Here is a 14,491-nt window from a genome sequence, read left to right on the forward strand (position 1 = left end):
GAGAACAATGGAAGAGTTCCGAAGCATTTTTAAACGTCAGCGGAATTCCGAGAACAATGGAAGAGTTCCGAAGCATTTTTAAATGTCAGCGGAATGCCGAGAACAATGGAAGAGTTCCGACGCATTTTTAGACGTCAACGGAATTCCGAGAACAATGGAAGAGTTCCGAAGCATTTTTAAACGTCAGCGGAATGCCGAGAAAAATGGAAGAATTCCTAAGCATTTTTAAACTTCAGCAGAATTCCGAGAACAGTGGAAGAGTTCCGAAGCATTTTTAAACATCAGCGGAATTCCGAGAACAAAGGAAGAGTTCCGAAGCATTTTTGATCTTCAGCGGAATTCCGAGAACAATGGAAGAGTTCCGAAGCATTTTTAAACGTCAGCGGAATGCCGAGAACAATGGAAGAGTTCCGACGCATTTTTAAACGTCAGCAGAATTCCGAGAACAATGGAAGAGTTCCGAAGCATTTTTAAACGTCAGCGGAATTCTGAGAACAATGGAAGAGTTCCGAAGCATTTTTAATCTTCAGCGGAATTCCGAGAACAATGGAACAGTTCCGAAGCATTTTTAACTTCAGCGGAATTCCGAGAACAATGGAAGAGTTCCGAAGCATTTTTAAACTTCAGCGGAATTCCGAGAACAATGGAAGAGTTCCGAAGCATTTTTAAACTGCAGCGGAATTCCGAGAACAATGGAAGAGTTCCGAAGCATTTTTAAACGTCAGCGGAATGCCGAGAAAAATGGAAGAGTTCCGAAGCATTTTTAAACTGCAGCGGAATTCCTAGAACAAAGGAAGAGTTCTGATGCATTTTTAAACTGCAGCGGAATTCCTAGAACAATGGAAGAGTTCCGAAGCATTTTTAAACGTCAGCGGAATTCTCAGAACAATGGAAGTGTTCCGAAGCATTTTTAAACTTCAGCAGAATTCTGAGAACAATGGAAGAGTTCCGACGCATTTTTAAACGTCAGCGGAATTCCGAGAACAATGGAAGAGTTCCGAAGCATTTTTAAACTTCAGCGGAATTCCGAGAACAATGGAAGAGTTCCGAAGCATTTTTAAACTTCAGCAGAATTCCGAGAACAGTGGAAGAGTTCCGAAGCATTTTTAAACATCAGCGGAATTCCGAGAACAAAGGAAGAGTTCCGAAGCATTTTTGATCTTCAGCGGAATTCCGAGAACAATGGAAGAGTTCCGAAGCATTTTTAAACGTCAGCGGAATGCCGAGAACAATGGAAGAGTTCTGACGCATTTTTAAACGTCAGCGGAATTCTCAGAACAATGGAAGTGTTCCGAAGCATTTTTAAACGTCAGCGGAATTCTCAGAACAATGGAAGTGTTCCGAAGCATTTTTAAATGTCAGCGGAATGCCGAGAACAATGGAAGAGTTCCGACGCATTTTTAAACGTCAACGGAATTCCGAGAACAATGGAAGAGTTCCGAAGCATTTTTAAACGTCAGCGGAATGCCGAGAAAAATGGAAGAGTTCCGAAGCATTTTTAAACGTCAGCGGAATTCCGAGAACAATGGAAGAGTTCCGAAGCATTTTTAAATGTCAGCGGAATGCCGAGAACAATGGAAGAGTTCCGACGCATTTTTAAACGTCAACGGAATTCCGAGAACAATGGAAGAGTTCCGAAGCATTTTTAAACGTCAGCGGAATGCCGAGAAAAATGGAAGAGTTCCGAAGCATTTTTAAACTTCAGCGGAATTCCGAGAACAGTGGAAGAGTTCCGAAGCATTTTTAAACATCAGCGGAATTCCGAGAACAAAGGAAGAGTTCCGAAGCATTTTTGATCTTCAGCGGAATTCTGAGAACAATGGAAGAGTTCCGAAGCATTTTTAAACGTCAGCGGAATTCTGAGAACAATGGAAGAGTTCCGACGCATTTTTAATCTTCAGCGGAATTCCGAGAACAATGGAACAGTTCCGAAGCATTTTTAACTTCAGCGGAATTCCGAGAACAATGGAAGAGTTCCGAAGCATTTTTAAACTTCAGCGGAATTCCGAGAACAATGGAAGAGTTCCGAAGCATTTTTAAACGTCAGCGGAATTCTGAGAACAATGGAAGAGTTCCGAAGCATTTTTAATCTTCAGCGGAATTCCGAGAACAATGGAACAGTTCCGAAGCATTTTTAACTTCAGCGGAATTCCGAGAACAATGGAAGAGTTCCGAAGCATTTTTAAACTTCAGCGGAATTCCGAGAACAATGGAAGAGTTCCGAAGCATTTTTAAACTGCAGCGGAATTCCGAGAACAATGGAAGAGTTCCGAAGCATTTTTAAACGTCAGCGGAATGCCGAGAAAAATGGAAGAGTTCCGAAGCATTTTTAAACGTCAGCGGAATTCCGAGAACAATGGAAGAGTTCCGAAGCATTTTTAAACTTCAGCGCAATTCCGAGAACAATGGAAGAGTTCCGAAGCATTTTTAAATGTCAGCGGAATGCCGAGAACAATGGAAGAGTTCCGACGCATTTTTAAACGTCAACGGAATTCCGAGAACAATGGAAGAGTTCCGAAGCATTTTTAAACGTCAGCGGAATGCCGAGAAAAATGGAAGAGTTCCGAAGCATTTTTAAACGTCAGCGGAATGCCGAGAAAAATGGAAGAGTTCCGAAGCATTTTTAAACTGCAGCGGAATTCCTAGAACAATGGAAGAGTTCTGATGCATTTTTAAACTGCAGCGGAATTCCTAGAACAATGGAAGAGTTCCGAAGCATTTTTAAACGTCAGCGGAATTCTCAGAACAATGGAAGTGTTCCGAAGCATTTTTAAACTTCAGCAGAATTCTGAGAACAATGGAAGAGTTCCGACGCATTTTTAAACGTCAGCGGAATTCCGAGAACAATGGAAGAGTTCCAAAGCATTTTTAAACTTCAGCGGAATTCCGAGAACAATGGAAGAGTTCCGAAGCATTTTTAAATGTCAGCGGAATGCCGAGAACAATGGAAGAGTTCCGACGCATTTTTAAACGTCAACGGAATTCCGAGAACAATGGAAGAGTTCCGAAGCATTTTTAAACGTCAGCGGAATGCCGAGAAAAATGGAAGAGTTCCGAAGCATTTTTAAACTTCAGCGGAATTCCGAGAACAGTGGAAGAGTTCCGAAGCATTTTTAAACATCAGCGGAATTCCGAGAACAAAGGAAGAGTTCCGAAGCATTTTTGATCTTCAGCGGAATTCTGAGAACAATGGAAGAGTTCCGAAGCATTTTTAAACGTCAGCGGAATTCTGAGAACAATGGAAGAGTTCCGACGCATTTTTAATCTTCAGCGGAATTCCGAGAACAATGGAACAGTTCCGAAGCATTTTTAACTTCAGCGGAATTCCGAGAACAATGGAAGAGTTCCGAAGCATTTTTAAACTTCAGCGGAATTCCGAGAACAATGGAAGAGTTCCGAAGCATTTTTAAACGTCAGCGGAATTCTGAGAACAATGGAAGAGTTCCGAAGCATTTTTAACTTCAGCGGAATTCTGAGAACAATGGAACAGTTCCGAAGCATTTTTAACTTCAGCGGAATTCCGAGAACAATGGAAGAGTTCCGAAGCATTTTTAAACTTCAGCGGAATTCCGAGAACAATGGAAGAGTTCCGAAGCATTTTTAAATGTCAGCGGAATGCCGAGAACAATGGAAGAGTTCTGACGCATTTTTAAACGTCAACGGAATTCCGAGAACAATGGAAGAGTTCCGAAGCATTTTTAAACTTTAGCAGAATTCCGAGAACAATGGAGGCGTTCCGAAGCATTTTTAAACGTCAGCGGAATTCTCAGAACAATGGAAGTGTTCCGAAGCATTTTTAAATGTCAGCGGAATGCCGAGAACAATGGAAGAGTTCCGAAGCATTTTTAAATGTCAGCGGAATGCCGAGAACAATGGAAGAGTTCCGACGCATTTTTAGACGTCAACGGAATTCCGAGAACAATGGAAGAGTTCCGAAGCATTTTTAAACGTCAGCGGAATGCCGAGAAAAATGGAAGAATTCCTAAGCATTTTTAAACTTCAGCAGAATTCCGAGAACAGTGGAAGAGTTCCGAAGCATTTTTAAACATCAGCGGAATTCCGAGAACAAAGGAAGAGTTCCGAAGCATTTTTGATCTTCAGCGGAATTCCGAGAACAATGGAAGAGTTCCGAAGCATTTTTAAACGTCAGCGGAATGCCGAGAACAATGGAAGAGTTCTGACGCATTTTTAAACGTCAGCAGAATTCCGAGAACAATGGAAGAGTTCCGAAGCATTTTTAAACGTCAGCGGAATTCCGAGAACAATGGAAGAGTTCCGAAGCATTTTTAAACTTCAGCGGAATTCCGAGAACAATGGAAGAGTTCCGAAGCATTTTTAAACGTCAGCGGAATGCCGAGAAAAATGGAAGAGTTCCGAAGCATTTTTAAACTGCAGCGGAATTCCTAGAACAAAGGAAGAGTTCTGATGCATTTTTAAACTGCAGCGGAATTCCTAGAACAATGGAAGAGTTCCGAAGCATTTTTAAACGTCAGCGGAATTCTCAGAACAATGGAAGTGTTCCGAAGCATTTTTAAACTTCAGCAGAATTCTGAGAACAATGGAAGAGTTCCGACGCATTTTTAAACGTCAGCGGAATTCCGAGAACAATGGAAGAGTTCCGAAGCATTTTTAAACTTCAGCGGAATTCCGAGAACAATGGAAGAGTTCCGAAGCATTTTTAAACTTCAGCAGAATTCCGAGAACAGTGGAAGAGTTCCGAAGCATTTTTAAACATCAGCGGAATTCCGAGAACAAAGGAAGAGTTCCGAAGCATTTTTGATCTTCAGCGGAATTCCGAGAACAATGGAAGAGTTCCGAAGCATTTTTAAACGTCAGCGGAATGCCGAGAACAATGGAAGAGTTCTGACGCATTTTTAAACGTCAGCGGAATTCTCAGAACAATGGAAGTGTTCCGAAGCATTTTTAAACGTCAGCGGAATTCTCAGAACAATGGAAGTGTTCCGAAGCATTTTTAAATGTCAGCGGAATGCCGAGAACAATGGAAGAGTTCCGACGCATTTTTAAACGTCAACGGAATTCCGAGAACAATGGAAGAGTTCCGAAGCATTTTTAAACGTCAGCGGAATGCCGAGAAAAATGGAAGAGTTCCGAAGCATTTTTAAATGTCAGCGGAATGCCGAGAACAATGGAAGAGTTCCGACGCATTTTTAAACGTCAACGGAATTCCGAGAACAATGGAAGAGTTCCGAAGCATTTTTAAACGTCAGCGGAATGCCGAGAAAAATGGAAGAGTTCCGAAGCATTTTTAAACTTCAGCGGAATTCCGAGAACAGTGGAAGAGTTCCGAAGCATTTTTAAACATCAGCGGAATTCCGAGAACAAAGGAAGAGTTCCGAAGCATTTTTGATCTTCAGCGGAATTCTGAGAACAATGGAAGAGTTCCGAAGCATTTTTAAACGTCAGCGGAATGCCGAGAACAATGGAAGAGTTCCGACGCATTTTTAATCTTCAGCGGAATTCCGAGAACAATGGAACAGTTCCGAAGCATTTTTAACTTCAGCGGAATTCCGAGAACAATGGAAGAGTTCCGAAGCATTTTTAAACTTCAGCGGAATTCCGAGAACAATGGAAGAGTTCCGAAGCATTTTTAAACGTCAGCGGAATTCTGAGAACAATGGAAGAGTTCCGAAGCATTTTTAATCTTCAGCGGAATTCCGAGAACAATGGAAGAGTTCCGAAGCATTTTTAAACTGCAGCGGAATTCCGAGAACAATGGAAGAGTTCCGAAGCATTTTTAAACGTCAGCGGAATGCCGAGAAAAATGGAAGAGTTCCGAAGCATTTTTAAACTTCAGCGGAATTCCGAGAACAATGGAAGAGTTCCGAAGCATTTTTAAATGTCAGCGGAATGCCGAGAACAATGGAAGAGTTCTGACGCATTTTTAAACGTCAACGGAATTCCGAGAACAATGGAAGAGTTCCGAAGCATTTTTAAACTTTAGCAGAATTCCGAGAACAATGGAGGCGTTCCGAAGCATTTTTAAACGTCAGCGGAATTCTCAGAACAATGGAAGTGTTCCGAAGCATTTTTAAATGTCAGCGGAATGCCGAGAACAATGGAAGAGTTCCGAAGCATTTTTAAATGTCAGCGGAATGCCGAGAACAATGGAAGAGTTCCGACGCATTTTTAGACGTCAACGGAATTCCGAGAACAATGGAAGAGTTCCGAAGCATTTTTAAACGTCAGCGGAATGCCGAGAAAAATGGAAGAATTCCTAAGCATTTTTAAACTTCAGCAGAATTCCGAGAACAGTGGAAGAGTTCCGAAGCATTTTTAAACATCAGCGGAATTCCGAGAACAAAGGAAGAGTTCCGAAGCATTTTTGATCTTCAGCGGAATTCCGAGAACAATGGAAGAGTTCCGAAGCATTTTTAAACGTCAGCGGAATGCCGAGAACAATGGAAGAGTTCTGACGCATTTTTAAACGTCAGCAGAATTCCGAGAACAATGGAAGAGTTCCGAAGCATTTTTAAACGTCAGCGGAATTCCGAGAACAATGGAAGAGTTCCGAAGCATTTTTAAACTTCAGCGGAATTCCGAGAACAATGGAAGAGTTCCGAAGCATTTTTAAACGTCAGCGGAATGCCGAGAAAAATGGAAGAGTTCCGAAGCATTTTTAAACTGCAGCGGAATTCCTAGAACAAAGGAAGAGTTCTGATGCATTTTTAAACTGCAGCGGAATTCCTAGAACAATGGAAGAGTTCCGAAGCATTTTTAAACGTCAGCGGAATTCTCAGAACAATGGAAGTGTTCCGAAGCATTTTTAAACTTCAGCAGAATTCTGAGAACAATGGAAGAGTTCCGACGCATTTTTAAACGTCAGCGGAATTCCGAGAACAATGGAAGAGTTCCGAAGCATTTTTAAACTTCAGCGGAATTCCGAGAACAATGGAAGAGTTCCGAAGCATTTTTAAACTTCAGCAGAATTCCGAGAACAGTGGAAGAGTTCCGAAGCATTTTTAAACATCAGCGGAATTCCGAGAACAAAGGAAGAGTTCCGAAGCATTTTTGATCTTCAGCGGAATTCCGAGAACAATGGAAGAGTTCCGAAGCATTTTTAAACGTCAGCGGAATGCCGAGAACAATGGAAGAGTTCTGACGCATTTTTAAACGTCAGCGGAATTCTCAGAACAATGGAAGTGTTCCGAAGCATTTTTAAACGTCAGCGGAATTCTCAGAACAATGGAAGTGTTCCGAAGCATTTTTAAATGTCAGCGGAATGCCGAGAACAATGGAAGAGTTCCGACGCATTTTTAAACGTCAACGGAATTCCGAGAACAATGGAAGAGTTCCGAAGCATTTTTAAACGTCAGCGGAATGCCGAGAAAAATGGAAGAGTTCCGAAGCATTTTTAAATGTCAGCGGAATGCCGAGAACAATGGAAGAGTTCCGACGCATTTTTAAACGTCAACGGAATTCCGAGAACAATGGAAGAGTTCCGAAGCATTTTTAAACGTCAGCGGAATGCCGAGAAAAATGGAAGAGTTCCGAAGCATTTTTAAACTTCAGCGGAATTCCGAGAACAGTGGAAGAGTTCCGAAGCATTTTTAAACATCAGCGGAATTCCGAGAACAAAGGAAGAGTTCCGAAGCATTTTTGATCTTCAGCGGAATTCTGAGAACAATGGAAGAGTTCCGAAGCATTTTTAAACGTCAGCGGAATGCCGAGAACAATGGAAGAGTTCCGACGCATTTTTAATCTTCAGCGGAATTCCGAGAACAATGGAACAGTTCCGAAGCATTTTTAACTTCAGCGGAATTCCGAGAACAATGGAAGAGTTCCGAAGCATTTTTAAACTTCAGCGGAATTCCGAGAACAATGGAAGAGTTCCGAAGCATTTTTAAACGTCAGCGGAATTCTGAGAACAATGGAAGAGTTCCGAAGCATTTTTAATCTTCAGCGGAATTCCGAGAACAATGGAACAGTTCCGAAGCATTTTTAACTTCAGCGGAATTCCGAGAACAATGGAAGAGTTCCGAAGCATTTTTAAACTTCAGCGGAATTCCGAGAACAATGGAAGAGTTCCGAAGCATTTTTAAACTGCAGCGGAATTCCGAGAACAATGGAAGAGTTCCGAAGCATTTTTAAACGTCAGCGGAATGCCGAGAAAAATGGAAGAGTTCCGAAGCATTTTTAAACTGCAGCGGAATTCCTAGAACAAAGGAAGAGTTCTGATGCATTTTTAAACTGCAGCGGAATTCCTAGAACAATGGAAGAGTTCCGAAGCATTTTTAAACTTCAGCGGAATTCCGAGAACAATGGAAGTGTTCCGAAGCATTTTTAAACTTCAGCAGAATTCTGAGAACAATGGAAGAGTTCCGAAGCATTTTTAAACTTCAGCGCAATTCCGAGAACAATGGAAGAGTTCCGAAGCATTTTTAAACGTCAGCGGAATGCCGAGAAAAATGGAAGAGTTCCGAAGCATTTTTAAACGTCAGCGGAATGCCGAGAAAAATGGAAGAGTTCCGAAGCATTTTTAAACTGCAGCGGAATTCCTAGAACAATGGAAGAGTTCTGATGCATTTTTAAACTGCAGCGGAATTCCTAGAACAATGGAAGAGTTCCGAATCATTTTTAAACGTCAGCGGAATTCTCAGAACAATGGAAGTGTTCCGAAGCATTTTTAAACTTCAGCAGAATTCTGAGAACAATGGAAGAGTTCGACGCATTTTTAAACGTCAGCGGAATTCCGAGAACAATGGAAGAGTTCCAAAGCATTTTTAAACTTCAGCGGAATTCCGAGAACAATGGAAGAGTTCCGAAGCATTTTTAAATGTCAGCGGAATGCCGAGAACAATGGAAGAGTTCCGACGCATTTTTAAACGTCAACGGAATTCCGAGAACAATGGAAGAGTTCCGAAGCATTTTTAAACGTCAGCGGAATGCCGAGAAAAATGGAAGAGTTCCGAAGCATTTTTAAACGTCAGCGGAATTCCGAGAACAATGGAAGAGTTCCGAAGCATTTTTAAATGTCAGCGGAATGCCGAGAACAATGGAAGAGTTCCGACGCATTTTTAAACGTCAACGGAATTCCGAGAACAATGGAAGAGTTCCGAAGCATTTTTAAACTTCAGCGGAATTCCGAGAACAGTGGAAGAGTTCCGAAGCATTTTTAAACATCAGCGGAATTCCGAGAACAAAGGAAGAGTTCCGAAGCATTTTTGATCTTCAGCGGAATTCTGAGAACAATGGAAGAGTTCCGAAGCATTTTTAAACGTCAGCGGAATGCCGAGAACAATGGAAGAGTTCCGACGCATTTTTAAACGTCAGCGGAATTCCGAGAACAATGGAAGAGTTCCGAAGCATTTTTAAACTTCAGCGGAATTCCGAGAACAATGGAAGAGTTCCGAAGCATTTTTAAACTTCAGCAGAATTCCGAGAACAGTGGAAGAGTTCCGAAGCATTTTTAAACATCAGCGGAATTCCGAGAACAAAGGAAGAGTTCCGAAGCATTTTTGATCTTCAGCGGAATTCCGAGAACAATGGAAGAGTTCCGAAGCATTTTTAAACATCAGCGGAATGCCGAGAACAATGGAAGAGTTCTGACGCATTTTTAAACGTCAGCGGAATTCTCAGAACAATGGAAGTGTTCCGAAGCATTTTTAAACGTCAGCGGAATTCTCAGAACAATGGAAGTGTTCCGAAGCATTTTTAAATGTCAGCGGAATGCCGAGAACAATGGAAGAGTTCCGACGCATTTTTAAACGTCAACGGAATTCCGAGAACAATGGAAGAGTTCCGAAGCATTTTTAAACGTCAGCGGAATGCCGAGAAAAATGGAAGAGTTCCGAAGCATTTTTAAACGTCAGCGGAATTCCGAGAACAATGGAAGAGTTCCGAAGCATTTTTAAATGTCAGCGGAATGCCGAGAACAATGGAAGAGTTCCGACGCATTTTTAAACGTCAACGGAATTCCGAGAACAATGGAAGAGTTCCGAAGCATTTTTAAACGTCAGCGGAATGCCGAGAAAAATGGAAGAGTTCCGAAGCATTTTTAAACTTCAGCGGAATTCCGAGAACAGTGGAAGAGTTCCGAAGCATTTTTAAACATCAGCGGAATTCCGAGAACAAAGGAAGAGTTCCGAAGCATTTTTGATCTTCAGCGGAATTCTGAGAACAATGGAAGAGTTCCGAAGCATTTTTAAACGTCAGCGGAATGCCGAGAACAATGGAAGAGTTCCGACGCATTTTTAAACGTCAGCGGAATTCCGAGAACAATGGAAGAGTTCCGAAGCATTTTTAAACTTCAGCGGAATTCCGAGAACAGTGGAAGAGTTCCGAAGCATTTTTAAACATCAGCGGAATTCCGAGAACAAAGGAAGAGTTCCGAAGCATATTTGATCTTCAGCGGAATTCTGAGAACAATGGAAGAGTTCCGAAGCATTTTTAAACGTCAGCGGAATGCCGAGAACAATGGAAGAGTTCCGACGCATTTTTAAACGTCAGCGGAATTCCGAGAACAATGGAAGAGTTCCGAAGCATTTTTAAACTTTAGCAGAATTCCGAGAACAATGGAGGCGTTCCGAAGCGTTTTTAAACGTCAGCGGAATTCTCAGAACAATGGAAGTGTTCCGAAGCATTTTTAAACTTCAGCAGAATTCCAAGAACAATGGAAGAGTTCCGAAGCATTTTTAAACTTCAGCGGAATTCCGAGAACAGTGGAAGAGTTCCAAAGCATTTTTAAACATCAGCGGAATTCCGAGAACAAAGGAAGAGTTCCGAAGCATTTTTGATCTTCAGCGGAATTCCGAGAACAATGGAAGAGTTCCGAAGCATTTTTAAACGTCAGCGGAATGCCGAGAACAATGGAAGAGTTCCGAAGCATTTTTAAACTTCAGCGGAATTCCGAGAACAGTGGAAGAGTTCCGAAGCATTTGTAAACTTCAGCGGAATTCCGAGAACAATGGAAGAGTTCCGAAGCATTTTTAAATGTCAGCGGAATGCCGAGAACAATGGAAGAGTTCTGACGCATTTTTAAACGTCAACGGAATTCCGAGAACAATGGAAGAGTTCCGAAGCATTTTTAAACTTCAGCAGAATTTCGAGAGCAATGGAAGAGTTCCGACGCATTTTTAAAGGTCAGCGGAATTCCGAGAACAATGTAAGAGTTCCGAAGCATTTTTAAACTTCAGCGGAATTCCGAGAAAAATGGAAGAGTTGCGAAGCATTTTTAACTTCAGCAGAATTCCGAGAACAATGGAAGAGTTCCGAAGCATTTTTAAACGTCAGCAGTATTCTCAGAACAATGGAAGAGCTCCAAAGCATTTTTAAACTTCAGCAGAATTCCGAGAAAAATGGAAGAGTTCCGAAGCATTTTTAAACTGCAGCGGAATTCCTAGAACAATGGAAGAGTTCTGATGCATTTTTAAACTTCAGCGGAATTTCTAGAACAATACAAGAGTTCCGAAGCATTTTAAAATTTCAGCAGAATTCCGAGAACAGTGGAAGAGTTCCGAAGCATTTTTAAACTTTAGCAGAATTCCGAGAACAATGGAGGCGTTCCGAAGCATTTTTAAACGTCAGCGGAATTCTCAGAACAATGGAAGTGTTCCGAAGCATTTTTAAACTTCAGCAGAATTCTGAGAACAATGGAAGAGTTCCGACGCATTTTTAAACGTCAGCGGAATTCCGAGAACAATGGAAGAGTTCCGAAGCATTTTTAAACTTCAGCGCAATTCCGAGAACAATGGAAGAGTTCCGAAGCATTTTTAAACGTCAGCGGAATGCCGAGAAAAATGGAAGAGTTCCGAAGCATTTTTAAACGTCAGCGGAATGCCGAGAAAAATGGAAGAGTTCCGAAGCATTTTTAAACTGCAGCGGAATTCCTAGAACAATGGAAGAGTTCTGATGCATTTTTAAACTGCAGCGGAATTCCTAGAACAATGGAAGAGTTCCGAAGCATTTTTAAACGTCAGCGGAATTCTCAGAACAATGGAAGTGTTCCGAAGCATTTTTAAACTTCAGCAGAATTCTGAGAACAATGGAAGAGTTCGACGCATTTTTAAACGTCAGCGGAATTCCGAGAACAATGGAAGAGTTCCAAAGCATTTTTAAACTTCAGCGGAATTCCGAGAACAATGGAAGAGTTCCGAAGCATTTTTAAATGTCAGCGGAATGCCGAGAACAATGGAAGAGTTCCGACGCATTTTTAAACGTCAACGGAATTCCGAGAACAATGGAAGAGTTCCGAAGCATTTTTAAACGTCAGCGGAATGCCGAGAAAAATGGAAGAGTTCCGAAGCATTTTTAAACGTCAGCGGAATTCCGAGAACAATGGAAGAGTTCCGAAGCATTTTTAAATGTCAGCGGAATGCCGAGAACAATGGAAGAGTTCCGACGCATTTTTAAACGTCAACGGAATTCCGAGAACAATGGAAGAGTTCCGAAGCATTTTTAAACTTCAGCGGAATTCCGAGAACAGTGGAAGAGTTCCGAAGCATTTTTAAACATCAGCGGAATTCCGAGAACAAAGGAAGAGTTCCGAAGCATTTTTGATCTTCAGCGGAATTCTGAGAACAATGGAAGAGTTCCGAAGCATTTTTAAACGTCAGCGGAATGCCGAGAACAATGGAAGAGTTCCGACGCATTTTTAAACGTCAGCGGAATTCCGAGAACAATGGAAGAGTTCCGAAGCATTTTTAAACTTCAGCGGAATTCCGAGAACAATGGAAGAGTTCCGAAGCATTTTTAAACTTCAGCAGAATTCCGAGAACAGTGGAAGAGTTCCGAAGCATTTTTAAACATCAGCGGAATTCCGAGAACAAAGGAAGAGTTCCGAAGCATTTTTGATCTTCAGCGGAATTCCGAGAACAATGGAAGAGTTCCGAAGCATTTTTAAACATCAGCGGAATGCCGAGAACAATGGAAGAGTTCTGACGCATTTTTAAACGTCAGCGGAATTCTCAGAACAATGGAAGTGTTCCGAAGCATTTTTAAACGTCAGCGGAATTCTCAGAACAATGGAAGTGTTCCGAAGCATTTTTAAATGTCAGCGGAATGCCGAGAACAATGGAAGAGTTCCGACGCATTTTTAAACGTCAACGGAATTCCGAGAACAATGGAAGAGTTCCGAAGCATTTTTAAACGTCAGCGGAATGCCGAGAAAAATGGAAGAGTTCCGAAGCATTTTTAAACGTCAGCGGAATTCCGAGAACAATGGAAGAGTTCCGAAGCATTTTTAAATGTCAGCGGAATGCCGAGAACAATGGAAGAGTTCCGACGCATTTTTAAACGTCAACGGAATTCCGAGAACAATGGAAGAGTTCCGAAGCATTTTTAAACGTCAGCGGAATGCCGAGAAAAATGGAAGAGTTCCGAAGCATTTTTAAACTTCAGCGGAATTCCGAGAACAGTGGAAGAGTTCCGAAGCATTTTTAAACATCAGCGGAATTCCGAGAACAAAGGAAGAGTTCCGAAGCATTTTTGATCTTCAGCGGAATTCTGAGAACAATGGAAGAGTTCCGAAGCATTTTTAAACGTCAGCGGAATGCCGAGAACAATGGAAGAGTTCCGACGCATTTTTAAACGTCAGCGGAATTCCGAGAACAATGGAAGAGTTCCGAAGCATTTTTAAACTTCAGCGGAATTCCGAGAACAGTGGAAGAGTTCCGAAGCATTTTTAAACATCAGCGGAATTCCGAGAACAAAGGAAGAGTTCCGAAGCATATTTGATCTTCAGCGGAATTCTGAGAACAATGGAAGAGTTCCGAAGCATTTTTAAACGTCAGCGGAATGCCGAGAACAATGGAAGAGTTCCGACGCATTTTTAAACGTCAGCGGAATTCCGAGAACAATGGAAGAGTTCCGAAGCATTTTTAAACTTTAGCAGAATTCCGAGAACAATGGAGGCGTTCCGAAGCGTTTTTAAACGTCAGCGGAATTCTCAGAACAATGGAAGTGTTCCGAAGCATTTTTAAACTTCAGCAGAATTCCAAGAACAATGGAAGAGTTCCGAAGCATTTTTAAACTTCAGCGGAATTCCGAGAACAGTGGAAGAGTTCCAAAGCATTTTTAAACATCAGCGGAATTCCGAGAACAAAGGAAGAGTTCCGAAGCATTTTTGATCTTCAGCGGAATTCCGAGAACAATGGAAGAGTTCCGAAGCATTTTTAAACGTCAGCGGAATGCCGAGAACAATGGAAGAGTTCCGAAGCATTTTTAAACTTCAGCGGAATTCCGAGAACAGTGGAAGAGTTCCGAAGCATTTGTAAACTTCAGCGGAATTCCGAGAACAATGGAAGAGTTCCGAAGCATTTTTAAATGTCAGCGGAATGCCGAGAACAATGGAAGAGTTCTGACGCATTTTTAAACGTCAACGGAATTCCGAGAACAATGGAAGAGTTCCGAAGCATTTTTAAACTTCAGCAGAATTTCGAGAGCAATGGAAGAGTTCCGACGCATTTTTAAAGGTCAGCGGAATTCCGAGAACAATGTAAGAGTTCCGAAGCATTTTTAAACTTCAGCGGAATTC

This window comes from Phyllobates terribilis, unplaced genomic scaffold (assembly GCF_046119375.1).
Source record: "Phyllobates terribilis strain yellow unplaced genomic scaffold, ASM4611937v1 Scaffold_2__4_contigs__length_985480577, whole genome shotgun sequence".
Classification (NCBI taxonomy): Eukaryota; Metazoa; Chordata; class Amphibia; order Anura; family Dendrobatidae; genus Phyllobates; species Phyllobates terribilis.